Source organism: Bufo bufo, chromosome 3 (genome assembly GCF_905171765.1).
Source record: "Bufo bufo chromosome 3, aBufBuf1.1, whole genome shotgun sequence".
In the NCBI taxonomy this organism is placed as follows: Eukaryota; Metazoa; Chordata; class Amphibia; order Anura; family Bufonidae; genus Bufo; species Bufo bufo.
In genome coordinates, this window is record NC_053391.1 from 594630585 (window position 1) to 594646583 (window position 15999).

Sequence of the window (15999 nt, forward strand, 5' to 3'; positions counted from 1 at the left end):
TCTTCCTATAGGATCTTACCTCATTTTAGTTATTTTGAAGCCACTTGACATGTCAGTGTTAGTTATCAGTAAGTGTATCAATGGTCAATGTCACAGCAACACTTAGTACACTCAGCATGGGCTTTTCTTGTCTGGTATGTTTAAAGGGGATGTCTGGGCTACAGTTATTGATGTCCTCTCCTCAGGCTCAGATTGGTGGGTGTCCGACACCTGACACCCTCACAAATCAGCTGTTGTGATGCCAGAAACTATACAATGTACAGAGCGGAAGGAGAAGGCTCCATACACTGTGTAGTTTCCGGCACCAGCATATTGCTGCTATGCTCTCATTCACTTGAATGGAAGCTGAGCAGCAGTGCCATGCCATGGCCACTGGACAGTGTACAGAGGCTCCTGCTTCCAGCTCGGTACACTGTATAGTTTCCAGCACCGCAGCTGTCAGAAACAACTGATTGGTGGTAGGGATCGACCGATTATCGGTTTGGCCGATATTATCGGCCGATATTGAGGATTTTGAACGTTATCGGTATCGGCATCTATTTTGCCGATATACCGATAACGTATTGGGAACACAGAACGCGCTGCTCTCAGCGCGTTCTGTGTTCCCTCCGCAGCACAGGGGAGAAGGAAGCAGTGTCTCCTCCCCCTGTGCTGCCGCTGCCGCCAATGACAGAAGACAAGAGGAGGGGAGGGGCTGTGGCTGCTGCGCCACCAATGAAGATAAGCCTTTCATTCATTCATATACAGGAGGCGGGAGCTGGCTGCAGAATCACATAGCCGGCTCCCGACCTCTATGAGCGATAGCTGCGATCCGCGGTAGTTAACTCCTCAGGTGCCGCGGATCGCATGCTACCGCTCATAGAGGTCGGCAGCCGGCTATGTGATTCTGCAGCCAGCTCCCGCCTCCTGTATATGAATGATTGAGAGACTTATCTTCATTGGTGGCGCAGTGCGCCCCCAAGCCCCCCAGTATTAATCATTGGTGGCACAGTGCGCCCCCCACCCCCATCCCAATCCCGGCCAATAGTAAAAACATTGGCGCAGTGCGCCCCCCCCACCCACCCACCCAGTATTACTCATTGGTGGCAGTGGCCACAGGATCCCCTCTCCCCTGCTCCTCCGATCGGAGCCCCAGCTGTGTAAGCCTGGGGCTCTGATCGGTTACCATGGCAGCCAGGACGCTATTGAAGCCCTGGCTGCCATGTTCAGCTCCCTGCTGCTGTGTGCACAAAGCACAGAGCAGCAGGGACAGTGTGAGCTCCTATTCACCCTGATAGAGATCTATCAGGGGGAATAGGACAAGGGTTCTAGTCCCTAAGGGGGCTAAAAGTTAGTAAAAAAAAAAACACAAAAATATTAAGTATAAATGAAAAAGACTTATAAAAAAAAATACACATTAACAATAAACAAAAAAATACACATTAACAATAAACAAAAAAATACACATTAACAATAAACATTAATTTTCAGCAGATTTGTGTAGGAATTTTTTTTTTTCTCAAAAATGAAAATTCCCAGAATATCAGTATAAATTATCGGCTATCGGCCTGAAAGTTCACAAATTATCGGTATCGGTATCGGCCCTAAAAAATCTATATCGGTCGATCCCTAATTGGTGGTGGTGTGGGGTGTCAGACCCCCACCAATTTGACATTAATGACCTATAACCCGGACATCACCTTTAACTTTCTGTAATTGCAGCATTCTGCCATCTTATTTTAATTTTGGACATTAAAGGGGCTGTCTGGCCTTTTATGGTAATACCTTGGAAATGAAAATAGCATGCACTTACTAATATACTTTGTGTACCTTAGGTACCCCAGTGTCCCTATTGCACCCAGCCAGCCCCTTAAAACATTTGCACCAAAACAGAAAGGTGGGAGCTTTATTTTTGTGTCAGAACTGACCTGGACCAGCTCTTGGAGCTGGACATCCGGGCACCTGCACCGCACAATGTACTGTATATATGTAAGCGCACTAAATTTTAATTTCCCGGGTATTAAGAGAACTTTTTGTCAAGTCTGACAACCTCTTTAATGACTGTTCAGGATTAGGGGAAAAAACAGCGCCACCCTTTTCCATCAGTTGTTTGGTATTGCAGCTCAGCCCTATTTAATTGACCAGGAATGAACTGGAATACCAAACACAACTCGTGATCAAGGATGCTTCTGTTTCTGGGGGGGGAAAGTAGTCTTTATGAACTATTGTTTCCCATTTTAATTAGTTAAAGTTTTAAGAATGCCCTGCCAGCCTTGCTCCTCAAATTTTATTATTCTCTGTTTTTTCAGTGTCCTTTTAAAAACAGATGGGACACATTTATGCTCTAGTCGTTGCTTTGGCAACATCACTAAGCAACAAATACTTTATTAATGCACAAAGACCAGGATTAACGTCATGTATACAGCTTGCTTAGTCTAACACGAGTTTAATACAAACGGTACAAAAGGCAGGGAAACCATCAAATTGACAAAAAGAAATGTTTTCACATATATTTTCTACCATAATGTATGTTCCGTTCTTGTACAATAACCATAATGTAGGTCCATTTTGATGTTTTTGTTGTGCAATATAAATAAAATCATGCAATAACCTTTCAGATGTCTGTACATTGTGATATTGTGTTGGAAAACTCCATTAGTTAAACCAAATGTGTTCTTTATAGTAATTACATTTTCTGTTGGCATTCCACTTTTGAAATATTGACTGTCTGTCCTTGGGATAGACCATCAATATCCAATCGGTTGTGGAGGGAGCTCATCCACTGGTCCATCTGCTTGTACACCGTCTACATAGTAGTACCAGTGCAGGATGTTGCAGCTTTGTCCCATTCAAGGGAACACAACAGAAGTTGCAATATCCTGCTCTGAATGCGCTTGGAAAACCGAAGCAAAATAGGCCTAAATATACAATATTACACGGCCTGCCCCGATCAAACAGCAAAAACCCTATGACAGGAAAAATGAGAAGCAGGGCACAAAGCCGTATAGAAAAGTACTATATTCTTTATTGCAGCTTATATAAATTAATATGTAAACATTGATAATCAAAAATGGGGACAAAATATGGAACAATATTCACAAACGCTACACTGATTATGGACTCCAAAGCACCCATATAACTCCCCCAAAACATGGAAATGCAGTACCTGACTTCCGGTTCCGGCGCCAACATGTGAAGAAGTGTGGCGTACGAGCTCCGCGGCAGTACAACACTAACCTGACCATATTGCCTGTGCTACTGAACCGGTTCTTGGAGACCAACTGTGAGTTCAGCCTTAGTGCATGGACCAATTTATCTACAGCGTGTGCAAGAAAACAAGAGGCAAAGCAACCTCCCCAGCGCGGCGTGACGAGCCGGCCCCTCTTATCATGGCGCCCAACTCACAAGAGACTAAGACCGCGACCCCACCTATACATGCTCCTGATTCGCCGGGGGAAAAAACTACTGATGTACAGTCATATAAAATCGACTATAAAGAGCTGGCAGTGGAAGTGGCTTTGCATTTAGCCCCAGACCTGCGGGAAACTCTGGCTACCTTTGTCTCAAATGTGATGCAGCAGCTGCAAGATGAGGTACAGCAACACGACCACATGGCTGACAGAGGTGGAAAGCCGAATACAAGTGATCGAAGATACCACCGAATCGATCCTGCATAAGCTCCAGGTAGCTCAAGCGCCTGTGGGAAAGGCTGGAAGACCTAGAAAATAGGTCCAGGCGCAACAACTTAAGAGTGGTAGGCCTACAAGAATCCATACCACAAGGAGACTTACGATCCATTTCTGAATTGGCTACCACGTGTCCTGGGGATCTCACACCAGTGTAAGGTGGAACGTGCGCACAGAGTGGGACCCGCTCTACCCATCACAGAACGCCAGTCTAACAAATCGAGACATGTAATCATGCGCTACTTGGACTATACAGATAAGGAAGCTATTCTTAAGGCCTTCAAAGCCCGCAAAGAACCTGTCATACTTAGAGGGATGAAGATCCTCATTTTTGGAGATTACTCTGCAGAAGTTACAAAGAAGCGCAAGGCCTTCTCACCAATGTGCACTCAACTCCATCGCAACAACATCAGATTTACATTACTATACCCAGCGACCTTGAAAGTCTTTAAGCCTGATGGATCCAGCTCGATTTTCAAGTCACCGGAAGAGGCAGCTGTCATGATGGAAGGGATCTTTGAGCCCAGAATCGTCAGTCAACGCGATCAAAACAAAACTTCAGAAAAATCTTTTCCAGACTTCCGCACAGGTGACCGTGTTGCTAACAATTCTGCAGATAATCGGGAGTAGACTGGAAGATATGGCAGAGTTCGCTGAGGAACTTGTCACTCATTCATAAAGATGTTCCAGTTTATGAGGACATGATCAAGGGCTATTAACGGTGACTACAACCATGTTCTATGGCCTCTTTGAAAAATGTGGGAGGAGAATTACCTAGTTCAGCTGGTTATTAGACACCATGAGGGGTAGAGTAGGATAGTATAAATACATCAGAATGCTTTGCCATGTAGCTCTCTCCTAGTGCTGGGAAGTGGGGCACAACTGTTGTAGGGTTTGATTTCACATGAGGAAAAAAGTGAAGCCAGTAACAGCTATTAGGAAGCCCCTACTATACTACTGGGTCTTCCTTGCTCTTTCTAAGTTAGAGGTTAAGGTTATTGGTTCTTCAAGTTTAGGGGTTAAAAGGGAAGGTTACAAAGAAGGGTGGGAAAATGTCAGATGTCTGCTTTTGGTCATTTCAGGTATATGTTATTCATTATGGCACAACTATGAAAATTGTTTTGTGGAATGTTAAGGGGTTACGCTCCCACAAAAGCGTAATAAGATTTTGAGGCGCCTAAAACACCTCCGAGCCGATATAGCTATGCTACAGGAGACCCATTTATCACTGGATGATTTTCATAGGATGGAGAAATCTTGGGTGGGGAAAGTAATGGGGTCGCTGACAGTTAAAAACAAGGCAGGGGTACTCATAACTCTTACACAAAAATCTAGCATATGATATCCTTGAATCAGATGACAGTGGGCGGTGGTGCTCTTTGCACATGAACACAGATGCTGGTGAAATTAGCCTCTACAATGTCTACGGACCAAATGGGGATAACAAACAGTTTTTTACAGACCTCACAACCAGAATCAATAAAGATTTAGTACCATCGAAGATCGTGGGTGACAACTTTAACACAGTTGTCAACACTGCTGAGGACAGAAAGAGAACTGACACACACACACACACAGGTCTAACACATGCTCATGACAAGGTTCTGGAACCATTTGTCCGAGATACTGTCTTGACGGATATTTGGAGGCTCATGAATCCTGCTGACAGAGAGTTAACTTTTTATTCTCAGTTTCATGATTCTTGGTCTAGAATCGATTACATGACAACAGACTCTTTGAAGTCCAGAATAGTTGATTCTCAAATCCACAGTATGATAATATCTGACCACAGTCCCATATCCATTTCCTTTTTGAATATAATACCAAAAGGCCAAAATAATATATGGCGATTTCCCTCCCATTTATACAATGACGAGAACTTCAAAGATAATACCTCAAGTATAGATAATCCATCCCTATACTGGGACACAGCCAAAGTGGTACTCAGAGGCAGGATTATGGCCTATGTGGGGGGACTGAAAAGAAAAGTAACCCAGCAACTACAGGAATTGAGCCTCTCTCTAAGGAAGACATACACTGCACACCTGAATTTACCAACTGAACAGACAAAAAAGACATGGGAGGAGGTAAAACGTGAATATGAATTGTGGTATGAGCGGAAAATGCAACTAGATATGTCCAATTTAGAATCTAAATTTTTCAGAGAGGGTAATAAATCAGGTAAACTATTGGCCAATCTGATAAGAAACTCTAGACAACACCACATCTTGAGACTGATCGATCCCCATGGAACAATACATAATACGCCAATAAAATCGTATCTATTATGGGTGATTACTATAAAACCCTGGACCCCCGACATCTTTGTCGACATTTCTCTCGCACTGTGTATCCCTTCCACCACCCACTGAGAACCAATTGGAATCCTTAAACTCCCCAATCTCAGAAGATGAGATACTCACTCACAGCCATAAAAAAAATTACACCTACATAAAGCTCCAGGTCCTGACGGTTATACTGGCGAATTCTATAAGATGATGAGTGATTAACTTAAAAGCCCATTGGTGGCAGTATTTAATGGTCTATTGACAGGTACCCCATTATTGGCAACGGACAATCTAGCACACATAAAATTAATTCCTAAGCCAGGTAAAGATACTTTACAACCTTCTTCATATCGCCCAATATCGCTGATAACTCTTGACCTTAAATTAGCGGCCAAAATTATGGCTGATAGGCTCTCTAACATCTTACCGGACCTGGTGTCACTGTCCCAGTCTGGCTTTGTCAAGGGCAGATCTGCAGTATCTAACATACGGAAGGTACTGACAGTATTGGATGCAGTACAATGAAAATTGTGTAATTCCCACTTGCCGACTTTGCTGGCGATAGATGCGGAGAAGGCATTTGAAAATGTCAGATGGGACTGGCTAGAGGAGATCCTGGATAGGATGAAATTCACCGGTTCTTTTAGGACATTTGTATCAGCTTTATATACCGCCCCTCAGGCCCGAGTTGCGATTCCAGGTTTCCTATCGTCCCCTTTTCCTCTTTGTATAGGAACTCGTCAAGGATGTCCTCTATCCCCTCTCCTATTCAATTTGGCCCTGGAACCACTAATCCGTTTACTAGAGGGAGGAGATATCTTTAAGGGAATCAAAATAGGCAATCAAGAAGTACGCAAGTCATTATTTGCAGATGATCTGCTGCTATTCATGGCAGACCCCATGGAAGACCTTGAGGGACTCCTGCAACTTCTGGACTCCTTTGGACCAGTTTCAGGTTTTAAGATAAACATAGACAAATGTATGTTGATGCCCCTAACAACTTTAAAAATAGAAGACATACTCCCAGAAAGCTGTAAAACAAATTCCGGTAAGCAACTCTTATATAACATATCTAGGCATTAAAATTGGGAAATCAACTACCTCGCTCTATAATCTAAATTACCTTCCCCTCTTTAAGACGATCACAAGTGATCTCAAAAGATGGCAGAACCTCCCACTGTCACTGACGGGCAGAAGTCACCTGATTAAAAATGGTCTGTTTCCCCAAGCTGCTATATCCCCTTCAAACGATTCCGATGCTCTTAAAGCATACAGATGTCAAGGAACTTCAATATGTGTTTACCAACTTTCTGTGGTCGGGAAAAAGACCTCGCATAGCTATCTCGAAACTAATGTTACCTAGAGATAGGGGAGGCCTTAATATACCAAACATTAGGTTATATAATTTGTCATGCCTTCTTAGACTGATTAGATTGGATTCATAAGATACAACACTATTCCAATTTTGCTTTGGAAACTCAATTAACACACCCTTGGTCTCTAGCTACATTGTTACACACGAGGAGGCAAGCATTAATGCCATATCTAAAACATTCAACAATCATTAGGGATACCATGATGGCATGGAAGGAAACACGTAAACTGGCTAAAAGAAAACATTTCTTGTGTCCAAAATAATGGATTTGTGGTGTCACCCCGAATTCCCACAGGGCGCGACTAATAAAATGTTTGTGGAGTGGAGGAACAGAGGAATTACCTCTTTTCAAAACCTCCTACATGTTACGGAGAAACGGTATCCTACCTTCCCCGAAAATTTGCAGTACATATGGTCTAGACAGTTCACACTTCCTTCCCTTCCAACAAATATCGCATTCTGCAAACAAAAGATTACGGGATGTCGCAGGGGAGTGTGACAAAACCTCCCTAATATTCTCTTTAGGGACGACAAACATTAAACTATCTCACATATTTATTGAACATTAAGGGAATCCGGAAACAAAACAGTAGCGTCAACTCTTTTTAAGGAATGAGGGAAAAAACTAAATATTACCATAGCCACTGAAGATGTCCTACAGGGATGGGTAAGAGTTTGTAAAGCTGTACCTTCTGAAAGGTAGAGAGAATCCCACCTCCGGCTATTACATCATGCTATCTATGCTTTCAATACATTAAAAAGACCGGTAATCCCAACCATCTTACAGCTTGTCCAAAATGTGGGTTAGAGAAAGCAGATCTGACACACTGTGTTTGGCTATGCCCAGGGTCCAGCATTTTTGGGAACAGGTCAAAAGCTGGATCATTGATACGTGGGGTTCTACAATAGGGCTCTCCCTGGAAAACCTACTGTTCCATATTTTTGAAGATACACCTGTGTAGTGATGTCGCGAACATAAAATTTTCAGTTCGCAAACAGCGAACGAGAACTTCCGCAAATGTTCGCGAACTGGCGAACCGGGCGAACCGCCATAGACTTCAATAGACAGGCGAATTTTAAAACCCACAGGGACTCTTTCTGGCCACAATAGTGATGAGAAAGTTGTTTCAAGGGGTCTAACACCTGGACTGTGGCATGCCGGAGGGGGATCTATGGCAAAACTCCCATGGAAAATTACGTAGTGGACGCAGAGTCGGGTTTTAATCCATAAAGGGCATAAATCAACTAACATTCCTAAATTGTTTGGAATAACGTGCTTTAAAACATCCAGTGTGTGTATACGATCAGGTATGATGTTGTATCGATCAGGTAGTGTAAGGGTTACGCCCGCATCACAGACATTGACAGACCAAACTCCCCTTTTAATGCACCGCAAACAGTTCATTTGCACAACCGCAAACTCCCCATTTGCACAAGGTTGGATACCAAGCTAGCCACGTCCCGGTGATGTCATTGAAGGTTTCTTCCTCCACCCAGCCACGTACAACACCAAGGGTCCCCGAAAGGTCAATTGAATTGATTTTTCGAACGGGGAGATGGTTAAAAAAACGCTGGCTCCCTCCCCTTTGTTTTTATCCACGGTGACTGCGTCTGCGCCGTGCAATTTACTGTCACACCCGATATGAGTGGTATTTTCTGTAGTACTATTCTCATCAGTTTAATCCCTCTAACGTCCCCGACTCCCCAATCTGGGGGCCATTTATTAAACAGATTTTTCGGACGGGGAGATGGTTAAAAAAACGCTGGCTCCCTCCACTCTGTTTTAATCCACGGTGACTGCGTCTGCGCCGTGCAATTTACTGTCACACCCGATATGAGTGGTATTTTCTGTAGTACTATTCTCATCAGTTTAATCCCTCTAACGTCCCCAATCTGGGTGCCATTTATTGAATAGATTTTTCGAACGGGGAGATGGTATCAGTGGTTGGCACTGGCAGTGGGCACACTACAGTCAGTAGAAGCGGGCCTGACACACACTGGCAGCAGGCAAGCAACTGAAATTACACTAAAGTGTAAAAATTAAATGCCTTATTTATCGGCAAGCTACTGTGCCACCCGGTATGAGTGGTTGGCACTGGCAGTGGGCACACTACAGTCAGTGGAAGAGGGCCTGACACACACTGGCAGCAGGCAAGCAACTGAATTTAGACTACTGTCTAAAAATTAAATGCCTTATTTATCGGCAAGCTACTGTGCCACCCGGTATCAGTGGTTGGCACTGGCAGTGGGCACACTACAGTCAGTAGAAGCGGGCCTGACACACACTGGCAGCAGGCAAGCAACTGAAATTACACTAAAGTGTAAAAATTAAATGCCTTATTTATCGGCAAGCTACTGTGCCACCCGGTATGAGTGGTTGGCACTGGCAGTGGGCACACTACAGTCAGTGGAAGAGGGCCTGACACACTGACTGGCAGCAGGCAAGCAACTGAATTTAGACTACTGTCTAAAAATTAAATGCCTTATTTATCGGCAAGCTACTGTGCCACCCGGTATCAGTGGTTGGCACTGGCAGTGGGCACACTACAGTCAGTGGAAGCGGGCCTGACACACACTGGCAGCAGGCAAGCAACTGAATTTAGACTACTGTCTAAAAATTAAATGCCTTATTTATCGGCAAGCTACTGTGCCACCCGGTATCAGTGGTTGGCACTGGCAGTGGGCACACTACAGTCAGTTGAAGTCGGCCTGACACACACTAGCAGCAGGCAAGCAGCTGAAATTACACTAAAGTGTAAAAATTAAATGCCTTTTTTAAGCAAAGTCCTGTGCCACTCGGGATGACAGGGGTGGGCACTGGCAGTGGGCACACTACAGTCAGTTGAAGTCGGCCTGACACACACTGGCAGGCAACTAACCTTAGATTAAAGTGTAAAAATGAAGTGCCTTTTTTTTAAGCAAAGTCCTGTGCCACACGGGATGACAGGGGTGGGCACTGGCAGTGGGCACACTACAGTCAGTTGAAGTCGGCCTGACACACACTAGCAGCAGGCAAGCAGCTGAAATTACACTAAAGTGTAAAAATTAAATGCCTTTTTTATGCAAAGTCCTGTGCCAGCCGGTATGAGTGGTGGGCACTGGCAGTGGGCACACTACAGTCAGTGGAAGTCAGCCTGACACACACTGGCAGGCAACTAACCTTAGATTAAAGTGTAAAAATTAAGTGCCTTTTTTTAAGCAAAGTCCTGTGCCACACGGAATGACAGGGGTGAGCACTGGCAGTGGGCACACTACAGTCTGTGGGCCTGCAGCTCCTCACACACAGGCAGGCCAGGCAACTGCAATATGTATATAAAGGAAAAAAAAAAAGCAGACTAATGTTGCAGCCCTAAAAAGGGCTTTTTGGGGTGCTGTCAGGACGCTGTCCTTACAGCAGAGATCAGATGAGTCTTTCAGGACTGGAGTGGACACTGAATTCACTAGCCTAGCTATCGATTTCCCAATTAAATCAGCAGCAGTTACAGTCTCCCTCCTCTCACTAAGACTGCAGCTTCAGAATGAATCTAAAATGGATGCTGTGCAGGAGGTGGGAGGGTCTGGGAGGGAGGGTATGCTGCTGATTGGCTGGAATGTGTCTGCTGACTGTGAGGTACAGGGTCAAAGTTTGCTCAATGATGATGTATAGGGGGCGGACCGAACATCGCATGTGTTCGCCCGGCAGAGGCGAACGCGAACAAGCTATGTTCGCCGGGAACTGTTCGCCGTCGGATAGTTCGGGCCATCTCTACACCTGTGCCCCCAAAGATAGTAGATGTGGCACTACTAGTGTCACTGCGTTGCTTACTCTTGAAATGGTTGAGACCGGAGATGTCGAAACTCCAGAAATTAATATCTCAGATGTCACATTTTATATATCTAGATAAGTTAGACACTGAATTGAACAAAGATAAAAAAAACTAAGAGATTTTTCCAATATTGGAAATTTTTTATAGCATCTTACCCAGAATGAGATCAAAACAATTATGCAGTCTTTTCGAATGGTTTAATATAGAGGCTCTTAAAGGGACCCTAGGGAGGCTATGTATTGACTAACTCCATGAGAATTTTTTTAAATTTTTTTTATTACATTGATACCAATATACAGTCATGGCCAAAAGTTTTGAGAATTACATAAATATTGGAAATTGGAAAAATTGCTGCTTAAGTTTTTATAATAGCAATTTGCATATACTCCAGAATGTTATGAAGAGTGATCAGATGAATTGCATAGTCCTTCTTTGCCATGAAAATTAACTTAATCCCCAAAAAAACTTTCCACTGCATTTCATTGCTGTCATTAAAGGACCTGCTGAGATCATTTCAGTAATCGTCTTGTTAACTCAGGTGAGAATGTTGACGAGCACAAGGCTGGAGATCATTATGTCAGGCTGATTGGGTTAAAATGGCAGACTTGACATGTTAAAAGGAGGGTGATGCTTGAAATCATTGTTCTTCCATTGTTAACCATGGTGACCTGCAAAGAAACACATGCAGCCATCATTGCGTTGCATAAAAATGGCTTCACAGGCAAGGATATTGTGTCTACTAAGATTGCACCTCAATCAACAATTTATAGGATCATCAAGAACTTCAAGGAAAGAGGTTCGATTCTTGTTAAGAAGGCTTCAGGGCGTCCAAGAAAGTCCAGCAAGCGCCAGGATCGTCTCCTAAAGAGGATTCAGCTGCGGGATCGGAGTGCCACTAGTGCAGAACTTGCTCAGGAATGGCAGCAGGCAGGTGTGAGCGCTTATCTGCACACACAGTGAGGTGAAGACTTTTGGAAGATGGCCTGGTGTCAAGAAGGGCAGCAAAGAAGCCACTTCTCTCCAAAAAAAACATCAGGGACAGATTGATCTTCTGCAGAAAGTATGGTGAATGGACTGCTGAGGACTGGGGCAAAGTCATATTCTCCGATGAAGCCTCTTTCTGATTGTTTGGGGCATCTGGAAAAAGGCTTGTCCGGAGAAGAAAAGGTGAGCGCTACCATCAGTCCTGTGTCATGCCAACAGTAAAGTATCCTGAGACCATTCATGTGTGGGGTTGCTTCTCATCCAAGGGAGTGGGCTCACTCACAATTTTGCCCAAAAACACAGCCATGAATAAAGAATGGTACCAAAACACCCTCCAACAGCAACTTCTTCCAACAATCCAACAACAGTTTGGTGAAGAACAATGTATTTTCCAGCACGATGGAGCACCGTGCCATAAGGCAAAGGTGATAACTAAGTGGCTCGGGGACCAAAACGTTGACATTTTGGGTCCATGGCCTGGAAATTCCCCAGATCTTAATCCCATTGAGAACTTGTGGTCAATCCTCAAGAGGCGGGTGGACAAACAAAAACCCACTAATTCTGACAAACTCCAAGAAGTGATTATGAAAGAATGGGTTGCTATCAGTCAGGAATTGGCCCAGAAGTTGATTGAGAGCATGCCCAGTCGAATTGCAGAGGTCCTGAAAAAGAAGGGCCAACACTGCAAATACTGACTCTTTGCATAAATGTCATGTAATTGTCGATAAAAGCCTTTGAAACATATGAAGTGCGTGTAATTATATTTCACTACATCACAGAAACAACTAAAACAAAGATCTAAAAGCAGTTTAGCAGCAAACTTTGTGAAAACTAATATTTGTGTCATTCTCAAAACTTTTGGCCACGACTGTATACAAACTAAAACTACATGACTAACTGATTGATTAGGACAGACAGGGATAATGGGTGTTAGGAGAAAGGGTTGGGGGGGGGGGTCTGAATTTTGACATATGATCATACTGAATTTGTAACCTGATTGATATGTCTTTGTTAAAGAAAATGTGATTGGAAATTTGTATCAGCCATATGCTGATTTTGTAATCTTTTGTTGACATATTACATTGTGTTGGTGAAACAAATAAAAATTAGATTAAAAAAGAAAAGAAATGCAGTACCTGTAAATAACACAAAGGTTAGTAACCCTATACCAGTCCAAGTAGTATTAAGAAATAATGGGGTAAACCTAGCATTACAGAGGGGATGAGATAACATAGACACTCCTAAGTCACTGTAAGACCAGGAGAAACATGAAAGAAAAATCCCCAAATATAACAAAAACCATAAAGGTCATGTTTGAGGGAGCATGGTGCAAAGTGTCCAAGAACACTCCTCGACGCGCGTTTCGCCTTAGCTTCGTCAGGAGGCTCAATACACACAATCTGGGGCCGGATATAAAAATGGGGATAGCACCAATCCACTATTGAGTACACGATCATGTGTATCAGGACAGTTGAATGTAATAACGCCATTCCGCATTTAAATATACGATCGCATGTTCAGAGACATGTGAGTGTAATCCAGTATTCGACGCATGGCCAATGTCTGTTCGCCACGTCATGGCTGCTTCTGCTCCAACCTCAAGGCCAATCATAGTGAGGGCATACCGCCCAGAAGCAACGCTTCACAGGCAGCATCAGACGTCACATACACCTTCCCTATGAGCAGGAGTAGAAGCGCCTGTGGTACCTACACCACGCCATGTGTACTCCGGATACATCAAAAGCAAATATAAGCTCTGTATAAACAGATTTAGGCACTATATAAAATAAAATGAACTAAAATTATAATAAATGTGCTTAATAAATACCATGTGCCCAAACTGATGCAAAACATCAATGACCAATAACATACCTATAGAGCTGACTATGTTGCTCTAAATCCACCTCTGTTTGCCCATGGGATGGGGTGATGTCGCTTCATGTGGTTTAATAGAGCTGTGGTGCCTATGTTTGTATTTCCCTGCCCATGTCTATTTTGCTCTTTCACAGCTTGCACAGGGCAATACTTTTGTCTTTCGGCAGTGTGGTGAAAAAATGCCAGACAGGAGATACTCGCGCAGCAAAAATAGAGGCAGCCTAGCTCAACTTAGCTCTGGCAAGTTTTGGGCCTAACCCACTCACAGCGTCAGTGGCATCACCAGATCCTGAAGCATACATGGCTTTGGCTGTTCTTTGAGGCGTATGTAGCCTCTGCCCTTTATTGCTGCCGCCATCACCCTCCTCCTCTGATGTTGCCTCCTCCTCAAAAACCCGATCTGGCTCCCAGGTCCTGTTCATCACACAATCGTCATCCGAGTCATCACCCTCCCTTTCGATTCTATCAAAAATGTTATGTAGCGGGCACAATGACGGAGAACGGCTCGCTGCCTCCCGTCATTGAACCCCTCAGATGCCACGTTCAATGCTGATCGCGCCATCTGACACCTTTATTGAGGCCTTTTTGGGTTTAATCTGAGGTTAAAAAAAAACATACAACCCTCATCATTATGCTCGCAAAGAGGCCTCCGCGACCATCTTGATTAAAGAAAATGCGCCAAATCTCGCATCATCACACTGTGCGGACATGGTGACATAATCACCGATGACCTCACCACGCCTAGCCAGCGTGATGACGTGGTGGCGTTAGGCACGTGAGATTTGACACTTGCCACTTCTTAAGAAAAAGGAAGGCGCCCCTCTAGGAATGGGCATTGAAGACTGAGAGGCCTCCACTGGAAGCCTTCTTTGAAGCTACAAAGAGGAGGAGGAACGCTGTGACCCCTAGCTCCACGGCACGGTGTTGGACTCTGAAGTCACCTCCATGTCATCCTGCTGCAACTGAGAGAAGTGAGCCATCCAATCCACAATCTCATCCTCTTTCTTTTCAACTATAATGTGCCTGTCTGAAGTCAGCAGGGACAACTGCGGCCTACTACTTCTACTACTATTTATCCATAGATAAACAATAGAAAAAAAAAACATGTGTGGGATCATATCAGAAAACCTAAAAGTAATCAAAGCCACACATGGATAAATACAAAAATTACATCTTTATTAATCAATACAGCAATGAATAAAAAATACAGGGAGTGTTGAATAGTGGAAAAAACAGGCAAACCCCAAAGCAGAGGTAATATGTGGTAATAAATATTTCATAGGTATATAACCATAACTTGAGACATATTGCATCACCAGTTAATCCAACACAGAAAATACTGATCAATGAGCTAAAATACAGTAGCAGTAGCGTAGGGATACCAGGTATTGATAGTGGGGTGACAATGAACATGAATCATCTACCCCATAAATGAATCATCCTTTATCCCAGGAATTTCCCTCTGCAACTCAATGTGAACAGCAAAATTCACTGTGTGAAAAACTGGGTATAGCAGGGTATATGTGGTGGCATGGCCGACACCCAACACAGCCAACAACCAACCACACCTTGAGCATAAATACAAGCGGCAAAATACCTGAGAGCTTTCGGCTCTCCTCAAACTGGTTGGTATTTATTATTACAGGTATTTTGCCGCTTGTAATCATGCTCAGGGTGTGGTTGGGTGTCGGATTGGGGGGATTTTTTCTTTTTTGTTGATATCCACCTCTATACTTGACTTTTCTTTTAGTATCTGCTTTATAGGTACTTTCCTCAGATTCTGATATATCTGTATATTGTTTTAGATCTTCTCTCCTATTTGGTAGTAATCTGTTTGTTGATTTGATGTATATATGCCCCTTGTCAAAATCTCTCTTATCTCGAATGCACTTGCGATATTTTCTTTCCTTAATTTCTGTTTGTAAATTTTCAATATTTTTTTGTAACTTAGTTTCTAGGTTACTGAATTCTGACTGTGATCGAAAAATGTGTATGTCTTGTGTTTC